The following is an 18,411-nucleotide window of genomic DNA, read 5'->3' as shown; positions in this document are numbered from 1 at the left end:
TGGACAGCACCACTGTGTTCCCTTGAGAAGGCGGCAGGCCGGTGACGCAGTCCAGCGCGATGTGTGACCACGGACGAAAGGGGATGGACAGGGGTTGCAACTCACCAACAGGCCGTAGGCAGGAAGTCTTATTGGCAGCACACACCGGGCAGGCGTTGACGAACTCCCTTACGTCCTTGCTGAGGTTAGGCCACCAGAACCTTTGTTCGACCACTGAATGTGTCTTCGCCATACCCGGGTGGCAGACCGTCTTGTTGGTATGGGCCCAGTTGATGACGTCTCCCCGCAGAGATGGGATGACGAAAAGGCGGCCCGACGGACAATCCGCGGGTAGCGGTGTCTCTCCCAGGGCCTCCTTCACCCGCGACTCGATCGCCCAGGTGAAACTGGACACGAAGCACCCCGCTGGCAGGATAGTAGCGGCGTCTGAATCCGTGCGCCCTCCCTCGTGGATCCGCGAGAGTGCATCCGGCTTGCCGTTTTTGGAGCCTGGGCGGAAACACACCTTAAAGTGGAAGCGGGTGAAAAATAGGGCCCACCTGGCCTGACGGGCGTTCAACCTCTTCGCAGACTTCAGGTATTCAAGGTTCTTATGGTCCGTGAAGACAACGAATGGTACTTGCGAGCCCTCCAGCCAGTGCCGCCACTCCTCCAACGCGCTCTTGACCGCCAGCAGTTCCCTATCTCCCACGTCGTAGTTCCTCTCTGCCGGGGTCAACTTTCTAGACAGGAACGCGCACGGGTGGATCCTTCCATCCCTGGGACTCCTCTGCGACAAGACTGCTCCGATTCCTGAATTCGATGCATCCACCTCCACCACAAACTGGTTATCTGGGTCCGGAATAATGAGAACGGACGCAGTAGTGAAACTTGCCTTGAGCCTGCTGAAGGCCTCCTGGCAGGTCCCGGACCAGACGAAGAGTGTATGTGGCGAGGTGAGCGAATGCAGAGGAGCGGCCACGGAACTGAAGTTCCTTATGAATTTCCTATAGAAATTGGCAAATCCCAGAAACCTCTGTACGTCCCTCCTGTTGGTGGGGGTAGGCCACCGCAGCACCGCGTCGACCTTCCCGGGATCCATCCGTATCTCTCCCTCAGCCAGGACGAAGCCCAGGAAGGACACAGATGCCCGATGGAACTCACACTTCTCCATATTCACGTATAATTGGTGCTGCTGCAGACGCCGGAGCACCTCTCTGACTTGTTGAATGTGAGAGGTTAGGTCTGCTGAAAAGATGAGAATATCATCCAGATAAACAAAGACAGATCTGTTCAGGAACTCCCGAAGCACGTCGTTAATGAAGTTCTGAAAGACGGCCGGAGCGTTTGTCAGTCCGAAGGGCATCACCAGATACTCATAGTGCCCTGTGGGGGTGTTGAACGCCGTCTTCCACTCATCCCCTTCCCGAATCCGCACCAGATGGTAAGCGCTGCGCAAGTCGAGCTTGGTGAAGATCCGGGCTCCCTGGAGGAGTTCGAATGCTGTAGAGATAAGCGGCAAAGGGTACCTGTTCTTGACTGTGATGTCGTTCAGGCCTCGGTAGTCGATGCAGGGTCGCAGCGTGGAGTCCTTCTTCTTGACAAAAAAAACCCCCGCACCGGCTGGTGAGGATGAGGGGCGAATGAGTCCGGCTGCCAGCGAGTCCTCGATGTAGTCCCTCATGGCTTGATGCTCTGGTCCGGTTAAAGAGAACAGTTTCCCTCTGGGAGGAGAGGTGCCTGGCAGGAGTTCAATCGCGCAGTCGTATGACCGATGTGGCGGCAGAGACTTTGCTTTAGATTCAGAGAAGACCTCCCGTAGGTCATGGTAGCAGGAGGGCACTGCGGTCAGGTCCAGGGCGGTACTAGGTTCTGTTAGGCGAACCGGCGCAACTTGAATACCCCTGTCTCTCCGGACAGCGACACAGCGACTGAGACAGTCCTCTCCCCAAGTCTTGATCTGACCCGTGGTCCAATCTATGTGCGGATTATGTTCTTTGAGCCACGGGCTGCCCAAGATGATGTCGCTACTACGTGCGTCGAAGACATGAAAGCTAATACGCTCCGAGTGAGCGTCCGGAAAGCTCATACGTAGCGTCTGAGTGCGATGTGTAACCCGACAAAGGAACTTGCCGTTGGCGGCATAGGCATGACGAAAACGTTGCGTGGGAAAGGTTGCCGCCCCCAGCTCCTCGACCACGCGGGGATTTATCAGGTTTGCTTCCGACCCAGAATCTATGAAAGCCGTCACAGAACATGAACGGGAGTCCGTTCCCAAGGTGAGGTGAAGAAGGGACCTCCCTGACCCCGTCGCGGTGTACCGCACACTCACCGGAGTAGCGATCCTGATGTCAGAATGCCCTGGTCGAGTCGGGCAACGGGTGATCAAGTGTCCCAAACGCCCGCAGTAAAAACAGCGTCCCTCTCGTCGCCGACGTAAGCGCTCCTCCGCTGAGCTGCCAAGCCCCTCCACTTGCATGGCTTCCGGTGAAGCTGACAACACGGGTGGCCGGGAAGCGGAAACAACCGGACTGCGACTCTCCCTCTCCTCCTCCCTCAGGCCCTCCATCTGACTCTGCACGGTGAGGCGCTGGTCCACCTTGAGGGCCAATGCGATGAGGGAGTTAAGCGAAGGTGGAAGATCCATGGCCACGAGGTGACCACAGATCTGTGGGGACAGTCCCTCGTAAAACGCGTCATGGAGGGCTTCCTCATTCCAGCGGCTCTCGGCAGCCCGAATCCGGAACTCGATGGCGTAGTCGGACACGCGGCGACGCCCCTGGCGAATTGTCATGAGTGACGACGCCGCCTGGCGTTCCGGAGCCGCATACTGGAACACCTGGGTGAGCGCGCAGACGAAGCTCGCCCATGAGCGGCAGGTCTCCGAGTTACGGCTCCACTCGGCGGTGGCCCATGCCTCCGCCCTCCCTGTCATGTGGGAAATGACGAAGGCGATCCGGGAGCGGTCCGTGGGAAAAGCGGAAGCTTGCAGCTCAAAGTGGAGATCGCACTGCGCCAGGAAGGGCTTGACGTTACCGGAGTCGCCTGAGAACCGCTCTGGTCGAGAGAGCGGAGTGATGGTGGCACGGGGAGGCACAGGAGCGGCCGCGCTAGCTTGGGAGGCTAGCCACGGTTGCAGCTGGGTGCAGAGCTCCTGGATCTGGTGAGTCATACCCTGGAGAGCAGCCTCTTGCTCACCCAGGCGTTTGCCCTGCACTTGCAGTGCACGGCGAATGGCTTCAGAGTCGGCTGGGTCCATGTTCTTGACTAGATCGTTCTGTCAAGGACGAGACTCGGGGGTGGACCCAAATGCACGACTCAGATGAGAGGTAAGCAGTGCGGAATAAGCCTTTATTCGTTCCAATGTCGGTTACCAGGGAGTCAGTCCAAATAAGCAGCAAGATCAGTAACGGCAGGCTTACGGGGTAGGTCGGGAGACAGGCGTTGGTCGGTACACGGGAGGTAGACGTCAGGAGTACGGTAGTGCGGGAACGAGGCATGAGAGGCAACGATCTAGCAGAGTCTCTGTCGTCCCCCGGGTCCTATATGTACTGGGTCTAATCGGAGGTCATGAGGCGCAGGTGTGACCCTTCCGATTAGACGGCCATGCCCAGCCCTGGCTGGAATCCAGGATCATGACATGTACAGGTGTCTTTATGCAGCTAATGACCTCAAAAAGGTGCATCTGGTTCAGGATAATACATGGACTGAAGGTGGACTTTTAAAGGTGTACTAACAGGTCTTTGTCAGAAATCTAGCTCATAGAAAGGTGTTCAAATACTTAATTGCAGCTGTATCCCACAAATAAATCATTTGAAAATCATATACTGTGATTTCTGGATTTTTCTTTTTAGATTATCTCCTCACAGTGGCCAGGCACCTACAATGAAAATTTCAGACCCCAACACGATTTCATTTATACATATGGAGTGGAACAATTTTGAGTGGTGAAAGGCAAACAGACTACCCCAGCTATTCCCCAAAAGTCCAGAAGGCAGAAAGCAATAGATTGCCTGATCAAGGAGAGGATGCAGCTAAAGATGTTGTGGAGGAAGGCCACAGAAGAGGAGAAGGAGGGCATAAACCTGTTGCAGGAAGTAATCCAGGATAGGCTGGTAGCACTGAGGAGAGCTGAAAACCTTCAAAAAAAAAGTAAGAGGAAAGAGCATGCAGGATCATGCTTCTATAAAGATCCCTTCAGATTCGAAAAGAGTATCTTTGCAAAGGAGGAAAGCGGAAGTCTCTTTGTGACGAAAGCCATGTTAGAAGAACACTTGAAAAATTCCCGCACGGATGAACGCTGTCATGAAGAAGTTGTGCTCCCACCGGATATGCCACCAGTCGATCCACCAGAGCACGAGCTGGACATCAGTCCACCCAGGTGGGGTGAGGTAATTCATATTCTGCGTAGAGCAAGGGCTGCCTCAGCTCCTGGTCCCAATGGAATTCCATACAGGCTCTAGAAAAACACACCAGATGTCCTGTGATTCGTCTGGGGGCTGATGAGGGTTGTATGCCAGAAGAAGGAGATACCAACTGCCTGCCGTAGAGCTGGAGGAATTCTTATCCCAAAGTAGAAGGACTCTTCAGAGATTGGGCAGTTCCAACTGGTCAGCATTCCTAAATGTCAAAGGGAAAACATTTTCAGCGTAGTTGCTCATAGGCTAGCAGAATACTGCGAGGTAACAACCTGATTGACAGGTCAATCCAGAAAGCAGGAATATGTGGCTTCTCCAGATGCATAGAAGACACTAGCGCCATCCAGCATCAGATCCAAGTCGCCAAAAAAGAGGAAAGAGATCTTCATGTGGTTTTCCTGGACCTAGTAAACGCCTTTGGCTCAGTCCCTCATAATCTTTTTAGAATATATCCACTTTTTGATCATATTACTTGCACTGTATGCGGTTTTAATTGTGTTTTTTCATATTTTGCCATTTTTATTGTTTTTATCTTGTTTTAAATGTTTTATCTTTTTGTTTTCAAATGCCTTTTATCATGTAAAGCAGATTGAGTTACCTCGTGTATAAAATGCGCAATACAAATAAATTTGCTTTGCTTTGCTTTGCTTCAGTAGTTCTGCCTTAGGACATGGCCCAGTTGGTGGAAGCAGAATTTTCAAGGTAAAGGGCTGCCTCAGATCTTGTTCCACTTGGTCAATGCAGAGCAGAACAGAAACATCCTCAGATTGAGTTAATGTCACCTCGGATGGGGGGCACAAGAATGGACAAGTGGGAGTAAAACAGGCCTACATGTACTTTAACTTGTCTTAAGTCGGGATTTACAAGGTAGCAGTTCTAATATCTGCAGGTAGGGCTTCCCAGTGTACTGTAGCCTGAATAGAAATTGGTCGAAAGCCTGCAAACTTCTTTCTGGCTCTTGGAGTTGCCAAAAGACCTGCATTTTGAAAGTGTAGGTTTCAGAATGGACTATACAGTACAACTAAGTCAGCGAGGTAAGGGGGTGCTTAACCCATGTGTTGCGTATGTTGTTACTCCGTTGTGATTGAACACACTCACACACACATTCAACCTTTGATGTGCCACAATAAGCACAGACACAGATGCTGCCGTTTCATGAGCCCGAGGCTCCATTTTACTCAGGAGTTTGTTCGAACCATTCCACACTTGTGCGCATGCGCTTGTTACCGGTTGTAGAATTGCTATCAATGCACAATAATGAAATAAAATAGATCCTAATTTCCCATACATAGCACTCCTAAAATCTTTCTGGAGGTCTCCAAATCTTTTTTGGATCACGCCAGTGAGGCGTTGGCAGCGGGACTTTGAGTAACTTTTCAACAATCAAGGCTATGAAAGGGAGATTCGATCTGTTTCTCTAGCTTGCTAACATCCATTGCTGTTTTTTTTTTAAGAAGAGGCTCAACAGCAGCTAATTTAAGAGCTTTAAGAAACGCGCCAGACTGGAGCGAACAATTGCTTATTTGCTGCAAATCAGCTAGCAGTAACTTCACAACAGTTTTGAAAATGTCAGCATGTTGATGGTTTCAGCTGCTGAACCATTTTCTCTACAGTTTTTTTGTCAACTGTATCAAATTCTATCAGTTAATCATTTTGCTGATTTGTGCTGAAATTTAATGATGGGTTGTATTTTTTTCCCACTAAAATAAAAGCTAACATTTATCAGCTGTTGCAAGTTCTGGAGCTATCTGATTCGGGGGTTGTGAGCTTGTCAACCACAGCTAACAGAGTGCGAATATCGTTGAAGTTCTTACTGATGATTTCAGAAATGTGTTGGTGTCTAGCTCTGACTATCCATCCATCCATCCATTATCTGAGCCACTTATTCTCACAAGTGTTGCGGGAGCACTGGAGCCTGTCCCAGCTATCTTCAGGCAGGAGGCGAGGTACGCCCTGGATTGCCTGCCAGCCAATCACAGGGCACATATAAACAAGCGACCATTTGCACTCAGTCAGATCTAAGGGCAATTTAGAGTCTCCACTTAAAGCATCTTTATGGGATGTGGGAGGAAACTGAAGTGCTCGGAGAAAAGCCACACAGGCATGGGGAGAACATGCTAACTCCACACAGGTGGGGCCAGCATTTGAACACTCGTCCTCAGACCTGTGACACAGAACCCCTAACCAGTTGTGTCAGTGTGCTTAGCCTGACTAACACTTGGTTAAAGTGACAAAGACACAGTAGAGGTCATTGTCAATTTGGTATTTAATTTTTCTCTTCTTGCATACTGCTTTCCTACACTTTGACTTAGACCTCTTGTCCATCATTGTGCTCCTCCATGGTGTTCTAGGTAGCCTCAGGATGGTTTTAGTTTTAATAGGAGCAACAGCATTCATGGAATTTGAGATTTTCGAAGAGAAATTTCATCAATTCATTTATCAATTGTGTCAACATTCACAGTTTTTAGCATAGCCAAAGTCTTCATAAACTTAGTGGAAGTATTCTCATTTATGTACCTTTTCTTAATGGACATAAAGCTTTTAATAACTTTTGGAAGACTTTGTCATTTAAATAACTTTTAAAAAATGTCAAAAATAGTAATTTCCTTAATGTCAATTCATAGAATTTCAACATACTTAGAAATGACAAATTCTAAGATGTGACCTTGAGTGTGAGTGGGACTCTTAATATGTTGAGAGAGGTCAAATTTGTGTCAGAAAGTTCTTTGGATGTTTTATCCATGTTATTGTCAACATGAATGTTAAAGTTATGAAAAAATAGTTGTAGTCAATACAAATACCTGACAGCAGTTCTGAAAAATAAATATTCAGAAGTGTTCTATTGTATCTCGGAGGTCTATAAATTATTGAAACAATAGCATTTCGGGTCACCTCGAACTAAAAAAAAATGTGGATATTAAAAAGCTTAAATCATACAGTATAATTACTTTACAGTGAAATAATGATGTGTGGCACGGTGCCTCAGCTGGAAACCGTTGGCCTGACAGTTCTGAGGTCCTGGGTTCAATCCCGGCCCCGCCTGTGTGGAGTTTGCATGTTCTCCCTATGCCTGCATGGGTTTTCTCCGGGCCCTCCGGTTTCGTCCCACATCCCAAAAACATGCAACATTAATTGGACACTCTAAATTGCCCCTAGGTGTGATTGTGAGCGCGGCTTTTTGTGTGTGCCCTATGTGCCCTGCGATTGGCCGGCAACATGTTCAGGGTATACCCTGCCTCCTGCCTGTTGACAGCTGGGATAGGGTCCACCAATCCCCGCGACCCTCGTGAGGATAACCGGCTAAGAAAATGGATGGATGAAATAATGACTTAAAAATAACAGCAATACCGCTGCCTTTTTCCCATTTTGACATTTGTTCATAAAATTTAAATTAGCTGGTGTCACTTCATTTAAAATGCTGTTAAAGCTACTTTCAGTTAACCATGTTTCATTTAAAAACAAAAAGTCCAGATCATAGCTTGTAATGATTTCATTCATCAATTTATTATGCAGTGAGCTAATATTAAAACGAGCGAGTCTTGCAGAATTAGTTGGAGACAACTTTTTGATAGATTAAACATTTTATCCACACTAAGTTTGTAGTTCTTTTTTTTTTTGTGCCATATATCTGACAAACTTTCTACTCCTTTTTATTACTGGGGGAAAAAAATGCCTGCTCTTCATAAGGCTCTGAGTTATTCTGGAAAAGACCCAGCAGATATCAGCCAGATTCACAAATATTTTTCATGGGTGGAGGAGAGGCGTTTCGCATGTTAGTGGATGGTGGCAAGGGGGAGTGGGACATGGAGGAAGACCTTACCCCATAGCATGGGTAACTTACGCATCTGTGAAGCCGGTCTTACTGCTGAAAGACACATTAAGGTTTTGGGGAAACACGTGCTGCCATCCAAGCAACGTATTTTTCATGAACGCCCCTACTTATTTCAGCAAGACAATGCCAAACTATATTCTGCACGTGTTGCAACATTATGATTTTGCAGGTAATAGACTGGCCTGCCTGTAGTCAAGACCTGTTTTTCATTGAAAATGTGTGGCGCATTGTGAAGCATAAAATGCGACAACAGAGACGCCGGACTGTTGAACAGCTGAAGCTATATATCAAGCAACAATGGGAAATAATACCATCTACAAAGCTTCAACAATTGGTGTCCTCAATTCCCAAAGGTTTATAGAATGTTGTTAAAAGAACAAGTAATATAAGACAGTGGTAAACATGACCCTGTCCCAGCTTTTTTTGGAACATATTACAGCCATACAATTTCAAATCAATGATTATTTGCTAAAAACAATAACATTTATTAGTCTGATCATTACATATCTTGTCTTTGTGGTATATTCAATTAAATATAGGTTGAATATGAGTAGCGAATAATTGTATTCTGGTTTTATTTGTATTTAACACAACATCCTAACTTCACTTGAATCGGGTTTGTACAACGGACAATGGTTGGTGAGATGACGACACCCGGTGCCAAATCACAGTGCTGAATGAAAAATAGCTGTCCAGGGACTAGAGAATGGAAACATGGATGATACATGCAATATAAAGCCTGTCCCCTCAGTCAATAATTCGAAATAATGTCACCATCACTAATTTTCACTTAAATAACTAATCTTTCTGACCCTGAGAAGCACGTTCTATTTCTAATTAAAGAACACAAGCTTTGCCCAAAGTTTAGTGAGCATTTATAAATGCTTTCAATTAAAGCTCCTGATAAAAGATACCTGTAGTAGTTTTTAAACTCCAGTGAAGAGGTTTTCCTTCGGTTGCCATATTTGTGTACCTTTGTATGAGAGAAAACCTTTTTCTTGATTTTATCCATTTAAAATCAATATAAAATCACATAAACGAGCTGGACCAAATCCATCCATTTTCTGAGCTGCTTATCCTCACAGGGGTCACAGTAGCGCCAGACCCCATCCCAGCTGTCATCGGGCAGGAGGCAGGGTACACTCTGAACTGGTTGCCAGCCAATCACAAGGAACATAGAGACAGACAACAATTGCACTCACAATCACACTTCGAGGCAATTTAGAATGTCCAATTAATGTTGCATGTTTTTGGGATGTTGGAGGAAACCAGATTGCCCGGAGAAAACCCATGCAGGTGCTGGGAGAACATGCAAACCCTACACAGGCGGGGCCGGGCTTTGAACCCCGTTCCTCAGTACTGTGAGGCCAACGCTTTAACCAGTTGCTTCACCGTGCCATGAAACTGGACAACATTACAGACAATTTGCAAAAATTCAATTGCCTGAATACTGACAATTATTACCCACCGCTGATTTCATGCAATACGTTCCATCAAGTTGGTGGATCTTGCATTTTGTGCCTTGACTGTTGTCAACTTTTCCCATACACAAAAGAGCCCACCAAGTTTTTTTTTTTTTTTTCCAAGTATCCCCTTCTGGTTCAGGAATTAGAGTTTGGCGCCCCCTTTTTCGCCCGCGTTGTTATTGCAACCTGTCTTTTGCTCTGATTTGATTAGAGAGAGATAAAATTGAGGTAAGCACAGTCCAACAGTAGGTAAACATAAACCCGTCGATAAAGAAAAATGTACTTATTCTTTGTTTCTTCAGATGCCGCAAGTCAAGGCGAAAGGCTGTCTTTGTTTTCCCCCTTGTTTTGGGTTCTGTAATCAATCCTTCAGACATCTACATGGAAATTACCCACACACAACTCCATTTTTACAACATGCCATTACTATTTTAAGAAGATCACCACTTCAAGCGGATGTCTCATCACATGGATGCTGCTGGAATGTACTCAACGTTTCCTTGAAATAAAGGACACTTATTTTTTCAGCGATGCAGTTGACTACGGTTAACTTTTAGGGGTACAATGTCTTTGAGTGACAGATGCCCCTTTTCCTTTTATTTTCTAGCTTGGGTGGCGTTTTTTGTGGGGGCATCCACATAAGTTACAAGATCATTCTAATCAAATAATCGGATGGAAGAGAAGCATTTTGGCAAGAGTAGCTCTTGTCTGCTGCGATTTTCTTTTATGTATACATTAATCCATTTCATCAACCCAGATAAATGTTTGTACAGTTAAATTAAATAATCGCATTGTTATTTGGGGGAGCGCATCACAATGGATGTATGCTAGGTTTATGAAGACCCTCCCTAATTTTCCCATTGGTGTGAATTTAATGGCAAAGAATGAGGTGCAGTAATGACCCAAAAACTAGAAATTGTAATGGCCTTGCCTGTCCAGGCCTGGCTGGGGGGGTCCCAGCAGACCAGCGCTAATTAGGAGGCGCACACCTGCGCCCCATCCCCGCTGATTAACCCCTGTACTTATAGGACCCAGGGGATGACTGGTCTTTACCATATTGTTGCCTCGCATGCCTCGTTCCCGCACTTCCGCCAACCTCCCGTGTACCGATCAACGCCTGTCACCCGACCTACCCTGTCAGCCTGTCACTACTGTTCCTGTTTTTTGTGCTGACTGACTCCCCGCTTACCGACTCTGGAACGAATAAAGACTTTCTCCTTACTGCTTGCCTTCACCCGAGTCTTTGGGTCCGCCCTCGAGTCCCGTTCGTGACAGAACGATCTGGCCATAACATGGACACACCCGACTCCGAAGCCCTCCGCCGCTCGTTACAAATCCAGGGCAGATGCCTGGCTGAGCAGAATGCTGCCCTCCAGGTGACGAACCAGAGCCTCCTTGAGAGCTGTGCCCGGCTGGAGCCGTGACTAGCCTTTCTCAGGCTAGTGCTGCTACTACGCTGACGGTGGCCATTTCGGCTGCTACCCCGGTCCAGCTCACTCTGTCTGCCCCGCCTGCTGCGGAGATTCAGCGTAACGGCGTACACCTCTCTCCCGACCCAAATATTTCTCTGGCGACTCAGGGAACGTCAGACCCTTCCTCGCTCAGTGTGACCTCCACTTGGAGCTACAGTTGTCCGCCTTCCCAATGGACCGCTCCCGGATCTCCTTCGTCATCTCTCACATGACGGGATGAATGGAGGCGTGGGCCACGGGGGATGGAGCCGCAACTCGGAGACGTGTTGCCCTTGGACGGCCTTCGTCTGCGCCATGACGCAGGTCTTCCAGTCCGGAATGTGAGGCAGCGGCGTCGCTGACGACGTTACGCCAGGGACAGCGCCACGTTTCCGACTATGCCATCGAGTTCCGTACCCGGGCAGCTGAGAGCTGATGGAACGAGGACGCCCCTCTCGACCCCTTCTTCCAGGGGCTCTCCCCGTGGGTCTGCGGTCTCCTCATCGCCGTGGACCTTCCTACCTTGTTGGATGCACTCATCGTGCTGGCGCTCAAAGTCGACCAAAGACTTGCCATCCAGGGACAAATTGACGCGTTGGTTGGAGGATAGACGGGGGCGTCCGTTCTGCCCGCTTCCCTGCCACCTACGCTCACTCCCGCGATGAAGCCCATGCGGGTAGAGGTTCTCGACAGTCCGGCAGAGGAGTGCCTGCGACGTCGACGGGAGGGACGCTGCTTTTACTGCGGCCGCTTGGGCCACTTAATTGCCCATTGCCGAAGCGTCTCGGCCTCAGGATCACTACCCTGGTTAGTGTGCAATATACCGCGGCGGAAGCGCTTCTTCATGTCACCCTAGGCATGGAGGGTCGTTCGTGTACCGTGATGGCGTTCATCGACTCTGGCTCGGACGCAAATTTGATCAACCCCCGCGAGGCCGAGGCGTTGGGCATCTACCTTTCCGACGCAGCGGTTCCGGAGCGCTTACGCTGCAAACGGGAAATTCTTCTGTCGAGTGACACTCCGCACGCAAACCTTAGGGATGGTATTTCCGGACGCCCACACAGAACGAATTTGCTTCCACATCTTCAACTCGCGGAAATGCGATATCATCCTGGGGAGTCCATGGCTCAAGGAGCACAACCCGCATATTGACTGGACCACGGGCCAAATTAGGGCGTGGGGCGAAGATTGCCGCAAGCGGTGTTTCATTGTTCATGAGGAGGGAAGGATTCAAGTCGCGCCCATTGAATTTGAAGAGCCAGGTACCACATCGAATTTAGCCGCGGTGCCCCCCTGTTATCTGGACCTCAAGGAGATGTTTTCGGAAACAAAAGCTAGATCCCTGCCGCCGCACCACCCGTATGATTGCGACATTAAGCTCCTGCCCAGCACCTCACCCCCTCGAGGGAGGTTCTTTTCTTTGACAGGGCCGGAGCATCAGGCCATGAAGAAATACGATGAGGAGTCGTTGGCGGTAGGGCTCATTTGGCCATCTTCCTCACCAGCTGGTGCAGGGTTCTTCTTCGTAAATAAGAAGGACAGTTTGCTACCGCCATGCATGGACAACAGAGGTTTTAACGACATCACCGTGAAAAAAAGGTACCCTCTTCCCCAGATAGCGACTGCGTTCGAACTGCTTCAAGGGGCCCAGATCTTCACCAAGCTGGACCTACGGAGTGCATACCATCTGGTACTGATCCGGGAGGGGGATGAATGGAAGACGGCATTCAATACCCTCACGGGTCATTACGGGTATTTGGTGATGCTGTTTGGGTTGACGAACGCACTTGCTGTTTTCCAGAATTTTATTAACGAAAAACTGAATAGAAACGTTTTTGTGTACCTTGACGACATCCTAATTTTTTTTCCTCAGACCTGACTTCCCACATCAGACATGTCAGGGAGGTGCTTCTACAGCTGCTGCAGCATCAGCTGTACGTGAACGTGGAGAAGTGCGAGTTCCACCGAGCCTCCGTGTCTTTCCTGGGGTTCATCCTGGCAGAAGGGGAGATTCGAATGGATCCCGGGAAGATTGACGCGGTCCTTCAATGGCTCACTCCCGCTTGTCGGAAGGACATGCAGAGGTTCATCGGGTTCACTAACTTCTACCGTAAGTCCATCCGGAACTTCAGTTCCATTGCCGCCCCTCTGCACGCTCTCATATCTCCCTGCAACACCTTCAAGTGGACCAGGACCTGTCACGAGGCCATCGACAGGCTCAAGGCATTCTTTACCACCGCGCGTATCCTCATAATGCCGGACCCGGATCGGCAGTTTGTGGTCAAGTTGAACGCTTCGGACATTGGGATAGGAGCGGTTCTATCCCAGAGGTGCGTGATGGACGGAAGGATTCACCCGTGCGCCTTCCTTTCAAAGAGACTGACCCCGGCTAAGCGTAACTACAAGGTGGGTGACCGCAAACTGCTGGCAGTCAAGACAGTGATGGAAGAGTGGCCACATTAGCTAGAAGGGTCGCAAGTGCTGTTTGGGGTCCTCACCGACCATAAAAACTTGGAGTACCTCAGGACAGCGAAGCGGCTGAATGCACGCCAGGCCAGGTGGGCACTGTTTTTCACACATTTCCACTTCACCTTGTCCTTCTGCCCAGGCTCGAAGAACAGCAAGCCGGATGCACTCTCGCGGATCCACGAGGGGACCACACGGAGCCCGTGAGTGTCCCAATCCTTCCGGAGGCCTGTTTCGTGTCCCGTTTTGCTTGGGAGGTTGAGTGAAGGAGGCCTTGAGGGACACTCCGGGTCCAGCCGGATGTCCTCCCGGCCGCTTGTTCGGTGTCCCATCACTACTGGGGGATGTCATCGACTGGTGCACACCAACAAGACTGTCTGCCACCCGGGCATGACCAAGACACGCTCTGTCGTGGAATTGCGGTTCTGGTGGCCAAAGTTGGGCAGGGACGTGAGGGATTACGTCAACGCCTGCCTGGTATGCATAGCCAAGAAGACTTCCCGCCTGCGTCCAATGGGGGAGTTGCGGCCACTGCCGATTCCCTCTCATCCGTGGTCACATATCTCGGTGGATTTCGTCACTGGGCTACCTCCTTGCCAGGGGAACAAGGTGGTGCTCTCCATCGTCCACCATTTCTCCAAGATGGTCCATTTCGTGCCGGCCCTGAAGATCCCGTCCGCCAAGCAAACGGCCCAGCTGCTGCTGGACAAGGTCGTCCGCTACCACGGGCTGCCGGTGGACATCGTCTCGGACAGGGGACCACGGTTCGTTTCCCGTTTTTGGAAGGAGTTTTGCTCCCTCATCAGGGCTACGACGAGCCTCACGTCAGGCCATCACCCGAAGTTCAATGGCCAGACTGAGAGGATTAACCAGGACTTGGAGACCGGTCTGCGCTGCTTGGCGTCTCGGGACCACAGCACATAGAGCCAGCACCTCAGATGGGTGGAGTATGCTCACAACTCCCTGCCCTCCGCCTCCACAGGTATGGATCCTTTCCACGTAGTGCACGGTTATCCTCCCTCTTTGTTCCCATCGGTGGCCACAGACTCCATGGTGCCGTCCTCTCTGGCAGTGGTGAGACGCTGCAAGCGGACCTGGGAGGCAGCTCACAAGACACTGACGCGGACGGGCAGCTTCTACAAGTCCGCAGCGGATCTCAAGAGGAGAAAGGCACCGGCGTTCAAGGTGGGACAACACGTGTGGCTGTCCACAAACGATCTTCCGCTGCGGACGGAATTGTCCAAGCTTGCTCCCAGGTTCGTTGGTCCGTTCCCCATCAGCAAGGTCAGCAACCCTGTCGCCGTGTCATTAAAGCTCCCCAGGTCGATGAGGGTCCACCCCACCTTCCATGTGAGCAGGCTCCGTCCAACCCATCCATCACCACTGGTTCCTCCGGTCAAGCCTCCCCGCATGGTAGATGGTGGTCCGGTGTACTCTGTGCGCCGTCTGCTGTCTTCTCATCGCAGAGGCAGGGGGGTCCAGTACCTGGTGGATTGGGAGGGGTATGGCCCGGAGGAGCATCCCCCCCGCTTCGTTGTTGACTCCAACCTCATCAGAGACTTCCACGCGGCCCATCCTGAAGCCCCTGGGCCTTCTGGAGCCGGCCGTTAAGGTGTGTGTGTGTGGGGGGGGGGGGGGTACTGTCAAGGCCCTGCCAATCCAGCCCTGGCTGGGCGGGTCACAGCAGACCGGCGCCAATTAGGAGGCGCACACCTGCACCCCATCCCCGCTGATTAACCCCTGTACTTATAGGACCCAGGGGATGACTGGTCTTTGCCAGATTGTTGCCTCGCATGCCTCGTACCCGCACTTCCGCATTCCTGACGCCAACCTCCCGTGTACTGACCAACGCCTGTCTCCCGACCTACCCTGTAAGCCTGTCGCTACTGTTCCTGCTATTTGTGCTGACTGACTCCCCGGTTGCTTGTCTGTCACCCGAGTCGTGCATTTGAGTCCGCCCTCGAGTCCCGTTCGTGACAGAAATGACATTATGAGGGCATAGCTTGAGCCAAGGGTCTGTATAAAAAAACAAAATACTGAAGAGACACCACTTGCCAAGCATTTTAACTGCATCAAGACCATCTGATTCATGGTGAGTACTCATTTTCAAGTTCACTACACAGTGGTTGTAACTTCTTTTTACATGGAGAGATGTTTAGAAGGTTGTTGAAAATAGATACAATTTTATCATGGCAACCTTCGGCAGTTCTTTTCCACTCCCCTCATCTCCTATTTCGAAAATGGTTTTAAAATTTCAAAAATTTGAGATTAATAATCATCCCAGAATGGTGCTTTTGTATTGTTTTAGCATGCAAGCTCCAACAAGTGTAATTAAATCTTGAAGAACCTCTGCATCTGATGAGCATTACATGAGAAAATGAGAACAGGTGTTGGGAGGATGCAGTTGGCAACAAAATGTGGACAAACATAATGACGTCACCCATCTCCTGACTTTTTGGGACTCGATAGTGACAGTACACAAACGCTTTGGCAACGGTGTCGGAGTACAACACCTTTTCCTGGCTCTGTAATGGAAGAGTCCAGGCCAGGACACCATATGTTTGGCCTCATCTTTGGTGGGTGTGAGGGGGAAATTGTGAATGTTCTACATCAGTTCTGGCCAACTGAGCTCAAGGATAGATCTGCCCTCATCAATGACAGGACAAGGGGATACATTTATCACTGAGTCCAAAAAGACTAGTCACAGAATGCCAACTTTGCAATTACATCCAAGACTTGATTGGTTTGAAGCCTCTTGTATGAAGGATTTTGTTGTGATTAAAACATTTTTCTAGTTTTCAGCGTCTCGGTATAAATAATTTTTTACCTTTTTGCAAAAGCAAACATCTTTGCACATTCCAAGCTGACGCTCTTCTGCTGTGTGATTCATGTGTCAGGAAGACAATCGTGTACACAGTATACAAGACCGAATGCCCATGAGACTTTCCTGATTTTTGGTGAACTACAGAATGTACCAAAGAACAGACCAGATGTGTATTAGTTTTTTTTTTTTCCACTGTCATGTTGTCATGAAACATTTTGCCCCAGATGACACAAGTACATCTAACCAAACACCACGCGCGTGCACACACACACACACACACCACACACACACACACACACACACACACACACACGCACGCGCGCGCGCAGACACACACACTAACACAAGACTGGATTATTTTAGCCTGGAGATTATTATGGTCAGTACCTACAATAACTTGTACTTCCTGTTCCCACGGTGAATTGCACATAAACCATGGTTCCAGGCCAAGGCCCCCCTAGGATTTCTTGTCTCCTCATTTGTTGCATACAGCACACACTTTTTAGTTTTCTGGTCTGAGTCACAGTCTCAGAGTGATGGTTTGCCATTTTTCCTTGTTGTGCATTGTTGGAAAATGAAGATGGAAGTATTAATAGCCCTTCACTATTTGGTTCACAGAACACTTTGACAGAAATACTCCATTATGTTTTGTAATAACATATTTTTAGAAGTGGTTTTCAATGACCAGCAAGAAGACATTTGAGATGAAGGTCGCAAGGGAGGACCCAGTGTCACCTACTTTCCTCTTCTCCTAAGCGTTTTTCAATGCCAGTAAAGTCAATGACGTATTTTTCCAATAATAAACTAAAGTGGTTAGGAATGTGAGACTGTTTCCTTTGGGATGTCACTGCTCCATTTATGAAGCCAAAGGTTTGAAAAGTGAGGGATTATGGAGTGAACCACATTGACAAGTGGGTCATTTTTAACAATATTTGTAACCAACAGTTCTTCTGCATATCCAAATTGAAAAGATCTGTCCATAAAAATTATATCTACATATGTGTTACATTTCTCAGTAGAGCACTTCATTAACTCACTCCAAATTGGTCTTGAAAGTAAAAACACAAAAACATACCAACACATTTCCCGAAACAGAATTAGTAAAAGAAAAATAACGTTACTCTTTTATGGTGATATAATGTCATTTTGTCATGCAGCCATACGCCAGGCTCACTGTGTACTGTCTCACAGGCCTCTCAGGGTTGAGCAATCAGTTGATTGTTTGCAGTCAGGGTAAGTAATAATAAAGCCACAGGAGAAAACTAGATGGTTGGCTCAAAAATGGGTGGTATTTGCAAACTTAATCAAGTCTCCATTCTTCCAAAGATCCATTTTTTTTCACCACTTACAGTATCTTATTTATGCTCACTTGACCTCCCAACTGATTTATCCCACTGTTCCACTGCACACTACCAGCTTGATGCAGTTGTCCATATCATATTAGTACCACCGTAAGCTAAAAAGCATGTTAATGAAGGAGAACGAGGGTATTTACTTGTCGACATGTGACTTAGGTCTGCAGTGAAATGGTCCGTATGGAAGTAAATAATGCGTACCAGGATTTCAAATAAAAATGCCACTGAAAATTTTACGTTGTAAAATTCACATTGTTATTTCAAAGTGATGACATTTTCAATAGCTTTCAATATTTTCAGCCTCCTGAGATTCAACTGGGTACAATTCGCTGTCTGAAATATTCAGTGTTAAGAAGGCAGAGTTACTCCAGGTCAGAACACAACACCCAGCCAATCCAGTTACGCTTTTTAGTCACGTGACAAAACATGCTAAGAAAGCGTAACTGGATTGGCTGGGTGTTGGGCTCTGGCCTGAAGTAACCCTGACTCTTTTATACTGAATTTGGTGAATTTCAGACAGCGAATTGTTGCCAGTTGAATCTCAGGAGACTAAGAATATTGCGTTTAAATTTTTACTGGCTGAATTTTTTAAAATGGCGAATTTGTTAACATTGAAAAGT

Source organism: Syngnathoides biaculeatus, chromosome 9 (assembly GCF_019802595.1).
Source record: "Syngnathoides biaculeatus isolate LvHL_M chromosome 9, ASM1980259v1, whole genome shotgun sequence".
NCBI lineage: Eukaryota > Metazoa > Chordata > Actinopteri > Syngnathiformes > Syngnathidae > Syngnathoides > Syngnathoides biaculeatus.
The sequence above is the reverse complement of the archived record's forward strand: the minus strand, read 5'-3'. Positions refer to the sequence as shown.